The sequence below is a fragment of the Miscanthus floridulus genome, chromosome 2, assembly GCF_019320115.1.
Source record: "Miscanthus floridulus cultivar M001 chromosome 2, ASM1932011v1, whole genome shotgun sequence".
Lineage (NCBI taxonomy): Eukaryota > Viridiplantae > Streptophyta > Magnoliopsida > Poales > Poaceae > Miscanthus > Miscanthus floridulus.
The window spans coordinates 5,612,359-5,626,621 of NC_089581.1; the positions used below are offsets into that span (position 1 = coordinate 5,612,359).

The window sequence follows — 14,263 nt, forward strand, 5'->3', positions numbered from 1 at the left end:
CTCGCCCGCATTGCGCACCGCGCACCTCCGCGCCACTTTGCCTTGCTGCTCCTTCCACCAGATCCACTGCGCGGCGAGAGATCCGATGGTGGTGGGGACAGTGGCACCGGCTGCAGGGCTGCCGGGGGTTGCGTGTCGAGCCCACGATACCACCAGCCTTGAAGGGGTCCCCGCCGACGTCGTAGTAGGCGGAGTCCATCTGGCCGATGGTGGCGATGGCGCGACCGCGTCCGGTGAACTCCACATGCCAGCGAGCCTCCATTTCGCAAGCAGTAAGGAGATGTTGCGATGTGATGAAACGCATGTTGCAAGCCTATGTTTCAAGTGTTTCGGATTTCTATAGTATGTTGCAATTGTTTCTGATGAATATTGCAAAAGTAGATTATGATGTTGGATATGTTGCAATAGCTGTACTTGTATGTTGCAAAGGTCCATTCACAATGTTTCATCTGTGTTTTTTGGACGTATTGTTGCAAGTGTGTTTATCTGGATGTTGCATATGTTTCACGCATATTCTGCAAGCGTTTTAACTAGATATTGCGTATTTTTGCAATGATTTTTAAGTGTTTTTCATGTGTTTTTGCAAGTGTTTCATTTGTCTTCAGACGAACGTTGTAAGTTTGCATCTTGATGCTTTAAAAGTAGATCATGTGTTGCAAATGTTGTAATGTGCATGAGAAGCGGAGGGGCCGCGCGTGGTCTGACGGCGCGGGCCCCGCATGGGCACGTGCAACCCAGGCGGAGGCGAAGTCCGATTCAGGTGCCAATTCAGGTACTTACTCAAATAGAACCCCTATTGATTTGCTAGTTGATAAGGTAAATATCCAGCCCACTCAATGCTAGGCGTAATGAGGATAAGGGCCTCCAAAAAAACTTATTTTTGTTCTATGAACTTTAAGGTGTATGAAGTCTCATAGTAAACTCTTGCAGCGGAACATTAGGGGCGTGTTGGTTTTTTTTTGTGCGAGCGCGGGCGTGGATTACTGATGCGAGCACGAGAAACTGCAGCGGGCGCCTCGACGCGGGCCTCGGGCTGGACGTCCGGGCGCTAAACAAAACCGTATGCCTCATGCACCGGGCTGAAAAAGTGAAAAGGACTTCGTTTTTGTGGAGTTTGAGTTACTACACAGTTCAAAAACTAGAAACATCTCTGTTATTGGCTCCAAATTCAGCAAGCTCGAAAGGAAATATCCTCTCTTTTTTTCTCCAATGCTTATAGAAGCTCAAGTATGAAATTTAGTTAAGATTTTTGCTCCTTAACTGCTTATCCTGTATTTATCCACATCTGTCACTTCTAGTGAAGAAGGTAAATGACGCCGCCCTTGTTCTCTGATATTCAACCATAGCAGGTGCAGATGTCATATATCCTTTTGTTCTCTGATATTCAACCATAGCAGGTGCAGATGTCATATATCCTTTGATGTACATAACAATTGTTGTTTCAAATTTAAGATTGATTTGCTTCTTCCAAGTATATGATGACAGATTATATTCTTGGTCTACGCTGTGATCATTCTTTGTGAAACAACTAAAATACTATTTGAGCTGCCAATGGACCCTCAAACCTCTTGTTTAGGGCATGGGCATCTCGGTTCATTATCTTGGTCTATCAATCCTCGTTACCACACCTCTTGTTTAGAGTGAATTTAATTACATGGGAGATAGCTATCTCCTTAGAGGGGTAGCTATCCATGACCATGATTTGTGCCACGGGTAACGGTGGACGGATGGATTTCGTTTACTCTATATGGTAAGCAAAGGACGTGTCTGGTCCTGTTTGTTCTTTTTGGGAAAACTTGGACCACTGACGTTTGTATACCAGCCCGAGTGGTCCGATACCTGTTGTCAGACAAGTAGCTTAAAACTGCGTCTTAGCAGGATGTATTTTCAACTCGCGTTCAATGTCTGTGAGCTAAAAAGAACTGAACTCGCGTTCAACGTCCCTTTCAGAATTTACCATGGCAACGGTAAAATCAGATATGGGGACTGCGGGGTACACCTTAGCGAGTTCTAGGTGTTTGACACAGAACTGAATTCCCCGTTAGATTATAGCCGGAAACAAGTTTGAGCCTGGCTACATGAATACTTGGGTGTTCCGCCCTTCGAGCATTGTTTCAGGATTAGTATGTTGGTGCCTAGACTGCGGGAGAATGGATGGAGGTGGAAGCTGTATGAGGCTAGTAACACGAAGAAGTGGCATTTTCTCGTGTCCAAGGCATTGGAACGTCGTTATTGCACCATCATGCTTGTTGAGTTCCTAGTTTTTTTTTAAATAATAGTATTTTAATTATTAATTGTAAATATAGCATTTGGATAAAAAGAACGATAAGAGTAGTAGTATGTCGCCCTATGGACAACTGGAGAGCCGATAGGTACCTATCCGCCATCCAGGAGCCGACTAGTCTCCGCATAGCGCCAACGGACAAGCTTGGCGGCCCTTGGACGGCCGACATGGCTTGTAATTTTTTATTTTCGGAAAACAGGCAGGAGAGAACAAATCCTCCAGTCCTGTCCAGGCCGGCCTATTCGAAACGGATCAATCAACCAATTTATACTACAACGAAACTGCTGCATTTTTTTTATCTTATCTTATCAACACAAGCGCGCGTGGAAGAGAAATTCGTGTGTTGGAATGGGAACGTGCACTAGGCAGCCGCCGCCTCCTGCCGTTGTCAGTGCCGCGACAGTACGGCGCCGTACAGGCCGTGCGCGGTGAACGCGAGGCCGAAGAGGAGGATGGCCCAGTCGACGGTGCGGTGCGCGGCGCCCACGGCATGGCCCACGACGCGGAGGTGGAACATCGTGGGCTGCACGAAGGAGAGCAGCACGCGCACCGTGCTCCCCACGAAGGACGCGAACGACCCGAACGCCGGCACGAAGCACTGTTGGAGTTGTTCTAAATTCACTCCAGGATATAGGCCAGGCTTCTGACGGAGCGAAGCGGAGGCTTGGGCCGGAGCGTAGCGGAGTCTGAAGCCGGCCCATCAGGTCTCGCCCCTGTGCTCGGGGGGTGCGGGGGGCGGAGCCCCCCGTGGTACGGTACGGTATATACACTATTGCTAGGGTTTCGTGGAGACTTGATTCTCTTGTAAGCCGCCATAGGCGTGTAACCCAAAACTCTTGAGATAGTGAGATTGTTGCTGGCTGGTGCCCGTGGTTTTTCCCCTTCACATCGGAGGGGTTTTCCACGTTAAATCGTGTGTCTCCTCTATGGTTTGATTCTTTACTTCATATTCCTATACGTCGTTCATAACAAGTGGTACCAGAGCTTTGGTTGCTGTTAGGGTTCATGACGACGTCGATGAAGTTCGATCTTCCGCTGCTGAACTACGACACGCGGTTCTCGCTATGGCAAGTCAAGATGCGGGGGATTCTAGCGTAGACTCATGACTATGATGAGGCGCTGGACAGTTTTGGAAAGAGGAAGGCCGAGTGGACTCCAGAAGAGATCCGCAAGGATCAGAAGGCGCTCGCCCTAATTCAGTTGCATCTTCATAATGATATTTTGCAGGAGTGTCTGAAAGAGAAAACTGCTGCAGAACTATGGCTGAAACTGGAATCGATCTGTATGTCCAAGGATCTAACCAGTAAGATGCAGATGAAGATGAAGCTATTCACTCTGAAGATGAAGGAGGACGATTCAGTGATGAGCCACATCGCTGAATTCAAGAAGATCGTCGCCGACCTAGTGTCGATGGAGGTGAAGTATGATGATGAGGACTTAGGTCTTTTACTGCTATGTTCTTTGCTAAATTCGTATGCAAATTTTCGTGACACTATACTCTTGAGCCATGATGAACTAACCCTAAAGGAAGTTTATGAGGCTCTCCAGTCTAGGGAGAAGATGAGAGGCATGGTGCAGAATGACGGGACGTCGTCCTCCAAGGGCGATGCTTTGCATGTGAGAGGCAGAACTGAAAACAGATCCTCCAATGATGGCAATGATGGTAGAAAGAACTACGAAAGGAGAGGCCGTTCAAAGTCTAAGCCGCATGGTAATAAAAAAGTTCTGTGTTTATTGCAAGCTGACAAATCATAATATTGAGGATTGCAGAAAAGTACAGAATAAGGAGAAGAGGAAAAACAAGTCGGCCGGTAAGGTCTCTGTTGCTACTGCTGCGTCTGATGATGATTCTGGAGATTGTCTGGTAGTATTTGTTGGTTGTGTTGCTGGTCATGATGAATGGATTCTCGATTCCGCATGTTCATTTCATATTTGCACTAACAGAAATTGGTTTAGCTCGTATAAGCCTGTGCAGAAAGGGGATGTTGTGCGGATGGGAGATGATAACCCATGTGACATTGTGGGGATTGGATCAGTTCAGATCAAGACTGATGATGGCATGACACGCACGCTGAAAAATGTCAGGTATATACCAGGGATGTCCAGAAATCTTATCTCATTGAGCACGCTTGATGCAGAAGGTTACAAATATTCCGGTTCAGATGGCGTTCTGAAGGTATCAAAAGGTTCTCTTGTTTGCTTGAAAGGTGATCTTAATTCTGCAAAGTTATATGTCCTTAGAGGGTGTACTTTACCTGGTTCTGATTCCGCTGTTGCTGCTGTTACTAATGATGAATCTAGTAAAACTAACCTTTGACATATGTGTTTGGGACATATGAGTCACCATGGTATGGCAGAATTGATGAAGAGAAACCTGCTGGATGGCTGCACTTCGAGTAAAATAGAGTTTTGTGAGCATTGTATTTTCGGGAAGCATAAAAGGGTACATTTCAACACTTCTGTTCACACCACTAAAGGTACTCTTGATTATGTTCATGCTGATTTATGGGGTCCTTCCCATAAGTCCCCACTTGGTGGTGCTCGTTACATGCTTACAATTATTGATGATTACTCTAGAAGGGCTTGGCCTTATTTTCTGAAACAGAAAGATGATACTTTTGCTGCTTTTAAGAACTGGAAAGTAATGATAGAAAGGCAAACTGAAAGGAAGGTAAAATTGCTTCGTACTGATAATGGTGGAGAATTTTGTTCACGTGAATTTAATGATTATTGCAGATTGGAAGGCATTGTTAGGCATCACACCATACCCCATACTCCACAACAGAATGGTGTGGCCGAACGCATGAACAGAACCATCATGTCCAAGGCCCATTGCATGCTGTCTAATGCCAGGATGAGCAAGCGTTTTTGGGCTGAAGCTGCTAATACTGCCTGTTACTTGATAAACAGGTCGCCTTCTATTTCACTAAATAAAAGAACTCCCATTGAGGTATGGTCTGGTACGCCTGCTGATTATTCACAGTTGAAAGTTTTTGAATGCACTGCTTATGCTCATGTTGATAATGGAAAATTAGAGCCTAGAGCTGTTAAGTGTCTTTTCCTTGGTTATAGTTCGGGAGTCAAAGGCTATAAATTGTGGAATCCTGAAACAGGAAAGACTTTTATGAGCAGGAGTGTTGTTTTCAATGAATCTGTGATGTTTACTAACAGTTTGCCCTCAGATCATGTTCTAGAAAAGGAGCTGCAGCGTATGCGCATGCAGGTGAAGCATGTTGATGATGATACAGGTGTGTAGGTGGAGCCTGTTGATGAGCATGGTGACCATGATAATGATGTTACTGAGGATGATGCTCATGATGATGTTCAGCAAACTTCTCCTATTTTGCAATTAGAGGAGGATTTACCTATTGCTCAACGCAAGTCAAAAAGGATAATTGCACCTCCTAAGCATCTTATTGAAGAGTGTAATTTGTCTTACTATGCTTTGAGTTGTGCTGAATAGGTGGAGAATGTTCATGAGCCAGCAACCTATAAAGAAGCTATTCGTTGTGGTGATACTGAGAATTGGATTTCTGCTATGCATGAGGAGATGCAGTCTCTTGAGAAGAACAGTACATGGGAGATTGTACCTTTGCCTAAGAATAAGAAGACCATTAGCTGCAAATGGATCTTCAAGAGAAAGGAGGGTTTATCTCCAAGCGAGCCTCCAAAGTATAAGGCAAGGTTAGTTGCTAAAGGCTACAGTCAAATTCTGGGTGTTGACTACAATGATGTGTTCTCTCCAGTGGTAAAACACAGTTCAATTCCTACTTTCCTTAGTATTGTTGCTTCACATAATCTTGAGCTTGAGCAGTTAGATGTGAAGACTGCGTTTTTGCATGGAGAGCTTGAGGAGGACATATATATAGACCAACCAGAAGGGTTCATAGTGCCTAGCAAGGAAAAATATGTGTGCAAGTTGAAGAGATCCTTGTATGGTTTGAAACAGTCCCCTCGTCAGTGGAACAAGAAGTTTGATTCATTTATGTTAGCACACAGTTTTAAAAGATCTAAGTATGATAGCTGTGTTTACATCAAGCATGTTAATGGATCACCTATATATTTGCTGTTATATATTGATGATATGCTAATTTCTGCCAAAAGTAAGATTGAAATCACTAAGTTAAAGAAGCTATTGAGTAGTGAGTTTGATATGAAAGACCTCGGTAGTGCTAAGAAAATTCTTGGTATGGAAATTAGTAGAGACAGAAAATCTGGTTTGCTATTTCTTAGTCAACAAAATTATATCAAGAAAGTTCTTCAGCGTTTCAACATGCAAAATGCTAAGGCTGTTAGTACCCCTATTGCACCTCACTTTAAGTTGTCAGCTGCTCAGTGTCCTAGTATAGATGCAGAGATTGAATACATGTCAAGGGTTCCTTATTCTAGTGCTGTTGGTTCTTTGATGTATGCCATGGTTTGCTCTCGTTCAGATTTGTCATATGCTATGAGTCTTGTTAGTAGATATATGTCTAATCCTGGCAAAGAACATTGGAGGGCAGTTCAGTGGATTTTCAGGTACCTCAGAGGCACAGCAGATTCCTGTTTAAAGTTTGGAAGAACTGATAAGGGTCTTATTGGCTATGTGGATTCTGATTATGCTGCTGATCTGGACAGGCGAAGATCACTTACAGGTTATGTGTTTACTGTTGGCAGTTGTGCTGTGAGTTGGAGAGCTACTTTACAGTGAGTTGTTGCTTTGTCTACTACTGAAGCAGAATATATGGCTATTTGTGAAGCGTGCAAAGAATTAATTTGGCTGAAAGGTTTGTACGCTGAGCTTTGTGGAGTTGAATCTTGCATAAGTTTGCACTGTGACAGTCAAAGTACAAGTTACCTCACTAAAGATCAGATGTTCCATGAGAGAACTAAGCACATAGATATCAAGTATCATTTTGTGCGTGATGTGATTGAAGAAGGTAAGCTGAAGGTATGCAAGATTAGTACTCATGATAATCCTGCTGATATGATGACAAAGCCTGTTCCTGTTGCTAAGTTTGAGCTGTGCTCAAGCTTAGTTGGTTTAATTAGATAGTCCAAGAGACTATTGTTGGCACTAGTGGTTTTTCTATCTTTGTTATGTTCAGGATGAATGGTTGATTTATGATACAAGATGAATTTGTCTCAAGGTGGAGTTTGTTGGAGTTGTTCCAAATTCACTCCAGGATATAGGCCAGGCTTCTGACGGAGCGAAGCGGAGGCCCGTCGCGGGAGGCTTGGGCCGGAGCGTAGCGGAGTCTAAAGCCGGCCCATCAGATCTCGCCCCTGTGCTCGGGGGGTGCGGGGGGCGGAGCCCCCGCGGTACGGTACGGTATATACACCCTTGCTAGGGTTTCGTGGAGACTTGATTCTCTTGTAAGCCGCCATAGGCATGTAACCCAAAACTCTTAAGATAGTGAGATTGTTGCTGGCTGGTGCCTGTGGTTTTTCCCCTTCACATCAGAGGAGTTTTCCACGTTAAATCGTATGTCTCCTGTGATTTGATTCTTTACTTCATATTCCTATACATCGTTTATAACAAGCACGCGATGGCCGACAGCGCCACCAGCACCGCGACGCGGCTCGCGTGCAGGGCCGCCCGCTCCATGGCGCCGCCGACGTGGCAGCGCTTGCGCAGCCACCCGCCCGGCGCCAGCAGCCGCGCCTCCACGATCTCGTGGATCGGGTGCATCATCACCGGGAATGTCAGCGCCAGCGCGATGCACAGCACCACCTGCAGGAAAAAGTAGCCATTTTTTAGCCTCTGGTTTCGTTTCACCGATGGCCCGATGGGGCCGGCCGTGTTCGAGCGTGAGACAGTTTTTTTCCTGACCGACCTTGACGGGGGCGGTGGACCAGGTGCTCGGGAGGTTGAGCGTGATGATGTCCTTGGTGGCGTCGCCGTAGGCGAGGTAGCCGCAGCGCCGAAGCAGACGTACACGTCGGTGACGCCGGCGATGGCCTGGAGGAGCACGGAGCGGAACCTGCTGCGGTCGGCCATGGACACCTCGAGCGCTAGCATCATGCAGAAGCCCTCGAAGCAGAACTGCCTGAGCATCGGCGAGGATGCTGAACTGCCCGAGCGACGACAGCGAGCGCACCAGCGAGAGCGCTGCCTGGACCGGCAGCAGCAGCGCGAGGACCACGGTGGCCGGCGTCAGCCGGCCGTGTCCGTCCTCGGTGGCGAACACGGACGACACGTTCTGGCCGATGAACACGAGGTACGCCACGGTGCCGCCCGTCTGCAACAGGATGATGGTGGCCTCCGTGAAGTTCCTGCCGATCCGGCCGAAGCACCTCTCGCCCAGGTCGCCGTAGGTATAGTTGCAGCAGCGGTGCTGCTCGCCGTCCTCCTCCGTCTCTTGCTCTCGAAGCTTGTCTCTGCATTCCAGCTTCATTTTGGCAGACGACGAAATTTTGGATCACTCAGTAAGCTAGATCTGGAGCAAAGATTGATGGAAGTAGGAGGAGCATGGATGGATGCACTGTTACTGTACTGACCAGCAGGAGCGTGCAGTAGAAGGTGGGACGCCGAGAGCGCCGGCGAGCCAGCCGGCGTTGCGGAAGGCGTAGGGCAGGCCGAGCACCCCGGTGCCGACGATGGAGACGACGATGTTCCCGATGGTCTACGCTGGCGTGGCACCCCTTCGCGCCTCCTGCAGCAGCGGCGCCTTCGCCTCCGCCGCCATTGACCGGCGGCAACCAACGCCGTCTCTATGGAGGGGAGAAGGAAGCCTGCCTCGAGCAATGAAGGAGGCCTTAAACCGACGTCGACGCGTCTCTTTCCGCAATTCCTTTTCCTACTCGTGCATCGTGCTCTTGGATCGACGCGCGCGGAGATGAGGATGAATGGATCGGATGATCCGACCATGTCATCATGAGATGGCGTGGCGGGTGTGGGGTGGGTGGGTGGCCGAGCAGCCACAGTGGCACGCATCCTGTGCTGTGTCATATGTGCGCGCGTGTTCTGGCAGGGAACGAACACGTGTGTGCGGATGCAGGAATAAAGTTTAAGAAGTGTCTTATTGGTGTCGCAGGGGTGTTTAGATATTAATAAAAAAATAAATTATAGAATCTGTCAGTAATTCGCGAGACGAATTTATTAAGTCTAATTAATTTATCATTAGCAAACGTACTATAGCAAGGCATTGTTAAATCATGGACTAATTAGGCTTAAAAATTCGTCTAGTAAATTAATCTTAATCTATGTATTTAGTTTCATAATTAGTTTATATTTAATACTCTATGCATGTGTCCAAATATTTGATAGGACAATGACTAAAGTTTAGGAGGTAGAACTAAACACCTCGAAATAGCAGGCTGACTGGATTTTGGCAACCATTTTTTTATTGGATCACGGATTGGTTTGGCCCCGGTGGATCTGGTGGTTGGATCGTCGCCGTCGACCGTCGGGATCCATCCGGTTGTCGCGGTAGGGCTCGTGGATCTGGAGGCGTCGAGTGGCTGACAAGAGGAGCAGCCGCGTGCAGCACGATCGTCTGTCACCGTAATCTCATCGCCAGAGAAGAATCACGTATTGGCGAGTCATGGGAGAGCGGGCCAATGATTAAGCGCAATCCTTCTGTATTTTTTCCTTTTGGATTCGGACGGAGAAAATCTTTTTGTACGGTAGTCCGTTACTACAAACGGGTAAGTAGGTAGGTATATTGCTATACCTCAACTATCTCATCTATCTCGTACGCCGTTTCATGCATTACCTTGTAGGATTTTTGCTGATGTGGAAAAAAAAAGAGAAGGGAGAGAGAAAGATGTAACACGCTCGGTGTTACACCGTAAATCATTTACTAAAACATATCATTTAAAATTAGAATATTTTTTTGAAATACATTTGGATGAATGTGTCATTACATACAGGAAGAAAGAAACGCATGTTTGTCTTCTTTGAGCACCGCCTGTTTAGTTTATTATTATTTTCACAATGCAAATATCTAGGGCCTGTTTGGAATGCACGAATATAAAAACAGAGGAATTGAACAAAACATAGGAAAGAGACAGGAATGTAGTGTTAAAACAAAGGAATGAAAAACTTAGAAATTTTTGAAACATTGGTGTTTGGAACACAGGAATGGAAGCGGTGCTAAAACTTAAAAGTATAAATATTAACGTGTGTTATTAGGCTTTTATACACAAGACTCCGACCAGCTTGCATGTCACCAGACATGCTAACAATGCCTCACTGTGCTTCATTGCATTGGACTTCGTGAAGGAAAGAAGACCGAGAGCTAGAACTGGATGCACGTTTTCCTCCAAAACATACGGTAGAGGATAGCCGGTTGGCCTCTGTAAGGGACATGTCGGCTGTTGGCTAGCCGAGAGGCCTGTCGGTCCACGGATGGCCGAGAGGCCTGTCCTGTGCTTCATTCCACTGGACTTCGTGAAGGAAAGAAGACCGAGAGCTAGAACTGGACTTCGTGAAGGAAAGAAGACCGAGAGCTAGAACTGGATGCACGTTTTCCTCCAAAACATACGGTAGAGGAGGGACATGTCGGCTGTTGGCTACCCGAGAGGCCTGTCGGTCCACGGATGGCCGAGAGGCCTAAAATATCTACTGCTGCGATCTTCCGAGATGCGTGTCTCCCGCATGCATGCGTAGGAGCGCGTTTGTTTCCTGGTGATCAGTTGCTGATGAATGCCACCGGCCGGGCAGGTTCGACGCTGTGAAGCTGCTCCAGAGGCCACGCGCGGCAAGCGGCTGGCTTTCGTCGACGACTCGCTGAACCGGAACCAGTGGATATCCAAGGTCTGCCTCATCGACACCGCCACGCCTATGTTGCGCAGGTCCATGGTCGGCGGCAACAGATCCCTCGTTTCCTTCAAGATCCATGTACGGCCGATCCACCATGTCTGCCATTCAACATGTATGCCACCTGAGTGAGTGACGCCATCAAATTTTGCGTTTAGGAGTATAATGCGTCGGTGGACTTCTACTGGTCGCCGCTGCTGGTGGAGTCGAACTCGGACCATCCGGTTCTCCAGCGTGCGTTCGGTACGTGCGTTCTGTACGTGCGTTCGGTACATCGTGCGTACGTGTAGGTGGGGGTCGTTCGAGGCGGCGGCAGAGGGCGCGCACAGGGCGACGTACGAGGTGACCGACAGCCTGCGTGCGTTCGAGCTGTCGATCAAGACGTGGTCGGAGTGGCTGGAGCGCCACGTCGACCGCGCCCGCACGCAGCTCTTCTTCACGAGAATGTCGCCGACGCACCTCCACTCCGACGAGTGGGAGGCGGCCGGGAGCAGCGGGAACCACCAGTGCTACAACGAGACAGAGCCGATCATGGCGGATGGGCACCGCGGACAGGACACGGACCCGGTGTTCGCGCGCGCCGTGGAGGCGCAGGTGGAGCGGCTGGGCGCGCGCGGCGTCGCCGTGCGGGTGCTCAACGTGACGCAGCTGTCGGAGTACCGCAAGGACGCGAACCCGTCGGTGCACCGGCGGCAGTGGAGCCCGCCCACAGCGGCGGAGCTGGAGGCGCGGGCGCGCGACCCCGGCAGCGGCGCCGACTGCATCCACTGGTGCCTCCCCGGCGTGCCCGACGTCTGGAACCAGATGCTCTATGTGCACCTCGTGTCGTCGTCGTAGCTAGGTGGCGGCATACCCGGCCGCTCACCAATTTCGCAGCTCATTTTTTTATTCTTTATCATTATTTCATCAATTTTAGGGGTTACGCTTTGCAAATGTAATTTGAAAATTATATAAAGCAACAGCGTAGTTTGTAGTTGTAGCTAGACTGAATGAACACGGGCACTGCAGTACACAACTCGGTCGTCCTATGCAGCATAGTTCATTGGCTAAGTGGATACTAAGCTTGGGCACCACCAAAATGTAAATTATGTTATTTTGCTCTTATTCCATAGTCGTTATGGATAGTACTCCTTCGTCCCAAATTAACTGTCATTTTTTGTTTTCGCGCCGTAACTTTGACTAGATTTGTAGAAAATATATGCAATATTTGTATCTTCAAATAAATTTATTATAAAAATAGATTGAACGATCTATCTAATGATATTATTTGTATATCTTAAATATTCATTTTTAATATAAAATTCATTAATTTATTTCGTAGAAAGCGAGAACGACAGCTATTTTGAGACGGGGAGAGTAGATAGGTTGGAGCGTGTGTGGTTGGCCAAATTCTGTTATTTGCTCTTATTCCAAAATCGTTATGGATAGCAGATAGGTTGGAGCGTATGGTTGGCACAAATCAGCAACTATGCACTTTAGGACACCCTCAATAATAGAGTCGAGTTGCTCTCATATAAAGTTAAAACAAGAAAAAAAAAATGAAACGACCTAATATACTAACACAGAAATATATGTGAGCATACACCATGAATCATAGACAAGTGTGGGGAGCTTAGCTCTTCACAAAGATATATCTAGCTGCTTTTATCATTATTTCTTACTAAATAAAATATGATATGAGCTAGTTATTTTAATACAATTGCTACATGGCTATCGTTTGTTTTAGCTTCTTTCAACAACCGGATTCCAGGCCGTTTGATTTGTGATTGGCTGTGATTGGCCCGACGTCTCGCGCTGCCTGACTGCCCCCCACGTCCCCTGCCCCCGCCGCGCGAGACGAGAGCGCCCGCACAAGGCCAGCCAAGTGAACAACCTTACGCAATTTGTGATTAATTTGAATTTTTTCTGAAATTTTTGAACAATTTGACATATATATCCCTGATATTTGTAATATATAGAAATAATTTATATTTTTTCTAAAAAAACTGACATATATTTCTCTAAGATGTGCAATCTCCCCAAATTACATCACTGTGTCCAATAAATTACAATGAAAAAAATATTGTAAATATAGTAATAAGACAGTGTAAATATAGCTAAAAGACAGTGTAGATGCACGGGAAAAAATCAGAAAACATTCAATTGTTGCCTAGACAATTCCTATTTTAACTATTGTTAGGGCTACCCTTGCGCCACACACCAAATGAAACGCCGAACTATTTTATTGCTCAATGTCACCAAATAATATGGTATCGCAAGAGAATTGGGTGCTCTAACGGACACAACAACTTAGGGTGGCATGGATGTTAAGCAAGACTCCTAACATGATTATCCGAACAACAAGATCTTCGGGAGCTGTGGAAGGAAAGAAATGCGTGGATTTCCCGACGACGTCACTCAATGACCCATGCTATTTTAGGGCCAACCGTGGCATGATTTTTGGCATGATCTACAACTTGGGTTGTGTTTGGGTTAGATCATACAATTTTTGAGTAAATATAGCTAAAAGACAGTGTGCTTGCCTTCTACATGGTCTAGCGTAACCACAGTCGTCCAGGAAACACAAAATGCCTTTTGCATGATCTTGCCCGGCCTGAAAATTAATATTTTTGTTTGTTTTCTATGATGGATGTAATTTAAAACAAAAACAACCTTGTTAAGGGTAGTGTTATCAAAGTGACAAAATAAACGGTCGTTCACTCACTCGTTATTCTGTCTGAACGACCACTTAAACCAACAAATGCACGTTTGAATATGATAAGCGGTCAATTAAACGGAGATGGTATATATTGTGTAACATTTAAACGGTGTATAAATGGGCTAAAACAACCTTTTAGGTGAACCAAATTAGCGAGGTGTTGAGAGTGGCTATTTTTGTACCAATAAAGACATACGGAGTAATCCAACATGTCACTCTCGCCTGTCATGTGTTTATGATCAACAAAAAAGACAGCCGTTTTTTTCTGTCCTTGGTTACAAATCTCAATCGGTAGACCCCAGTTTTGGTTGTCAAGTTTGTGCGGAAGCGTGTTCAATCATATGGCTGATCTGATTGACTCGAAATAACATGGGTTTTGAAAAAAAATACTTTATTTCCAGGTTATTTTCGGGTCACCTAGGCTACTAGTGGATATTATGCTTCTGGTCCATCCTCTAGAACTAGAAGGAGAGCAGAGACATGCTAACGCTAAAAAGATAATTCATAGAATCATAGATGCTACCCTCTCCATTTCAAA

At 46.4% G+C, this 14,263-nt stretch overlaps 2 pseudogenes; one reads left to right on the plus strand and one right to left on the minus strand.

The window, feature by feature from the left end:
* Positions 1-2,446: 2,446 nt before the first annotated feature.
* On the minus strand, positions 2,447-9,139 carry LOC136515724 (amino acid transporter ANT1-like; annotated as a pseudogene).
* A 1,477-nt stretch (positions 9,140-10,616) lies between these two features.
* LOC136536004 (xylan O-acetyltransferase 14-like) lies at positions 10,617-11,864 on the plus strand (annotated as a pseudogene).
* Positions 11,865-14,263: the final 2,399 nt, after the last annotated feature.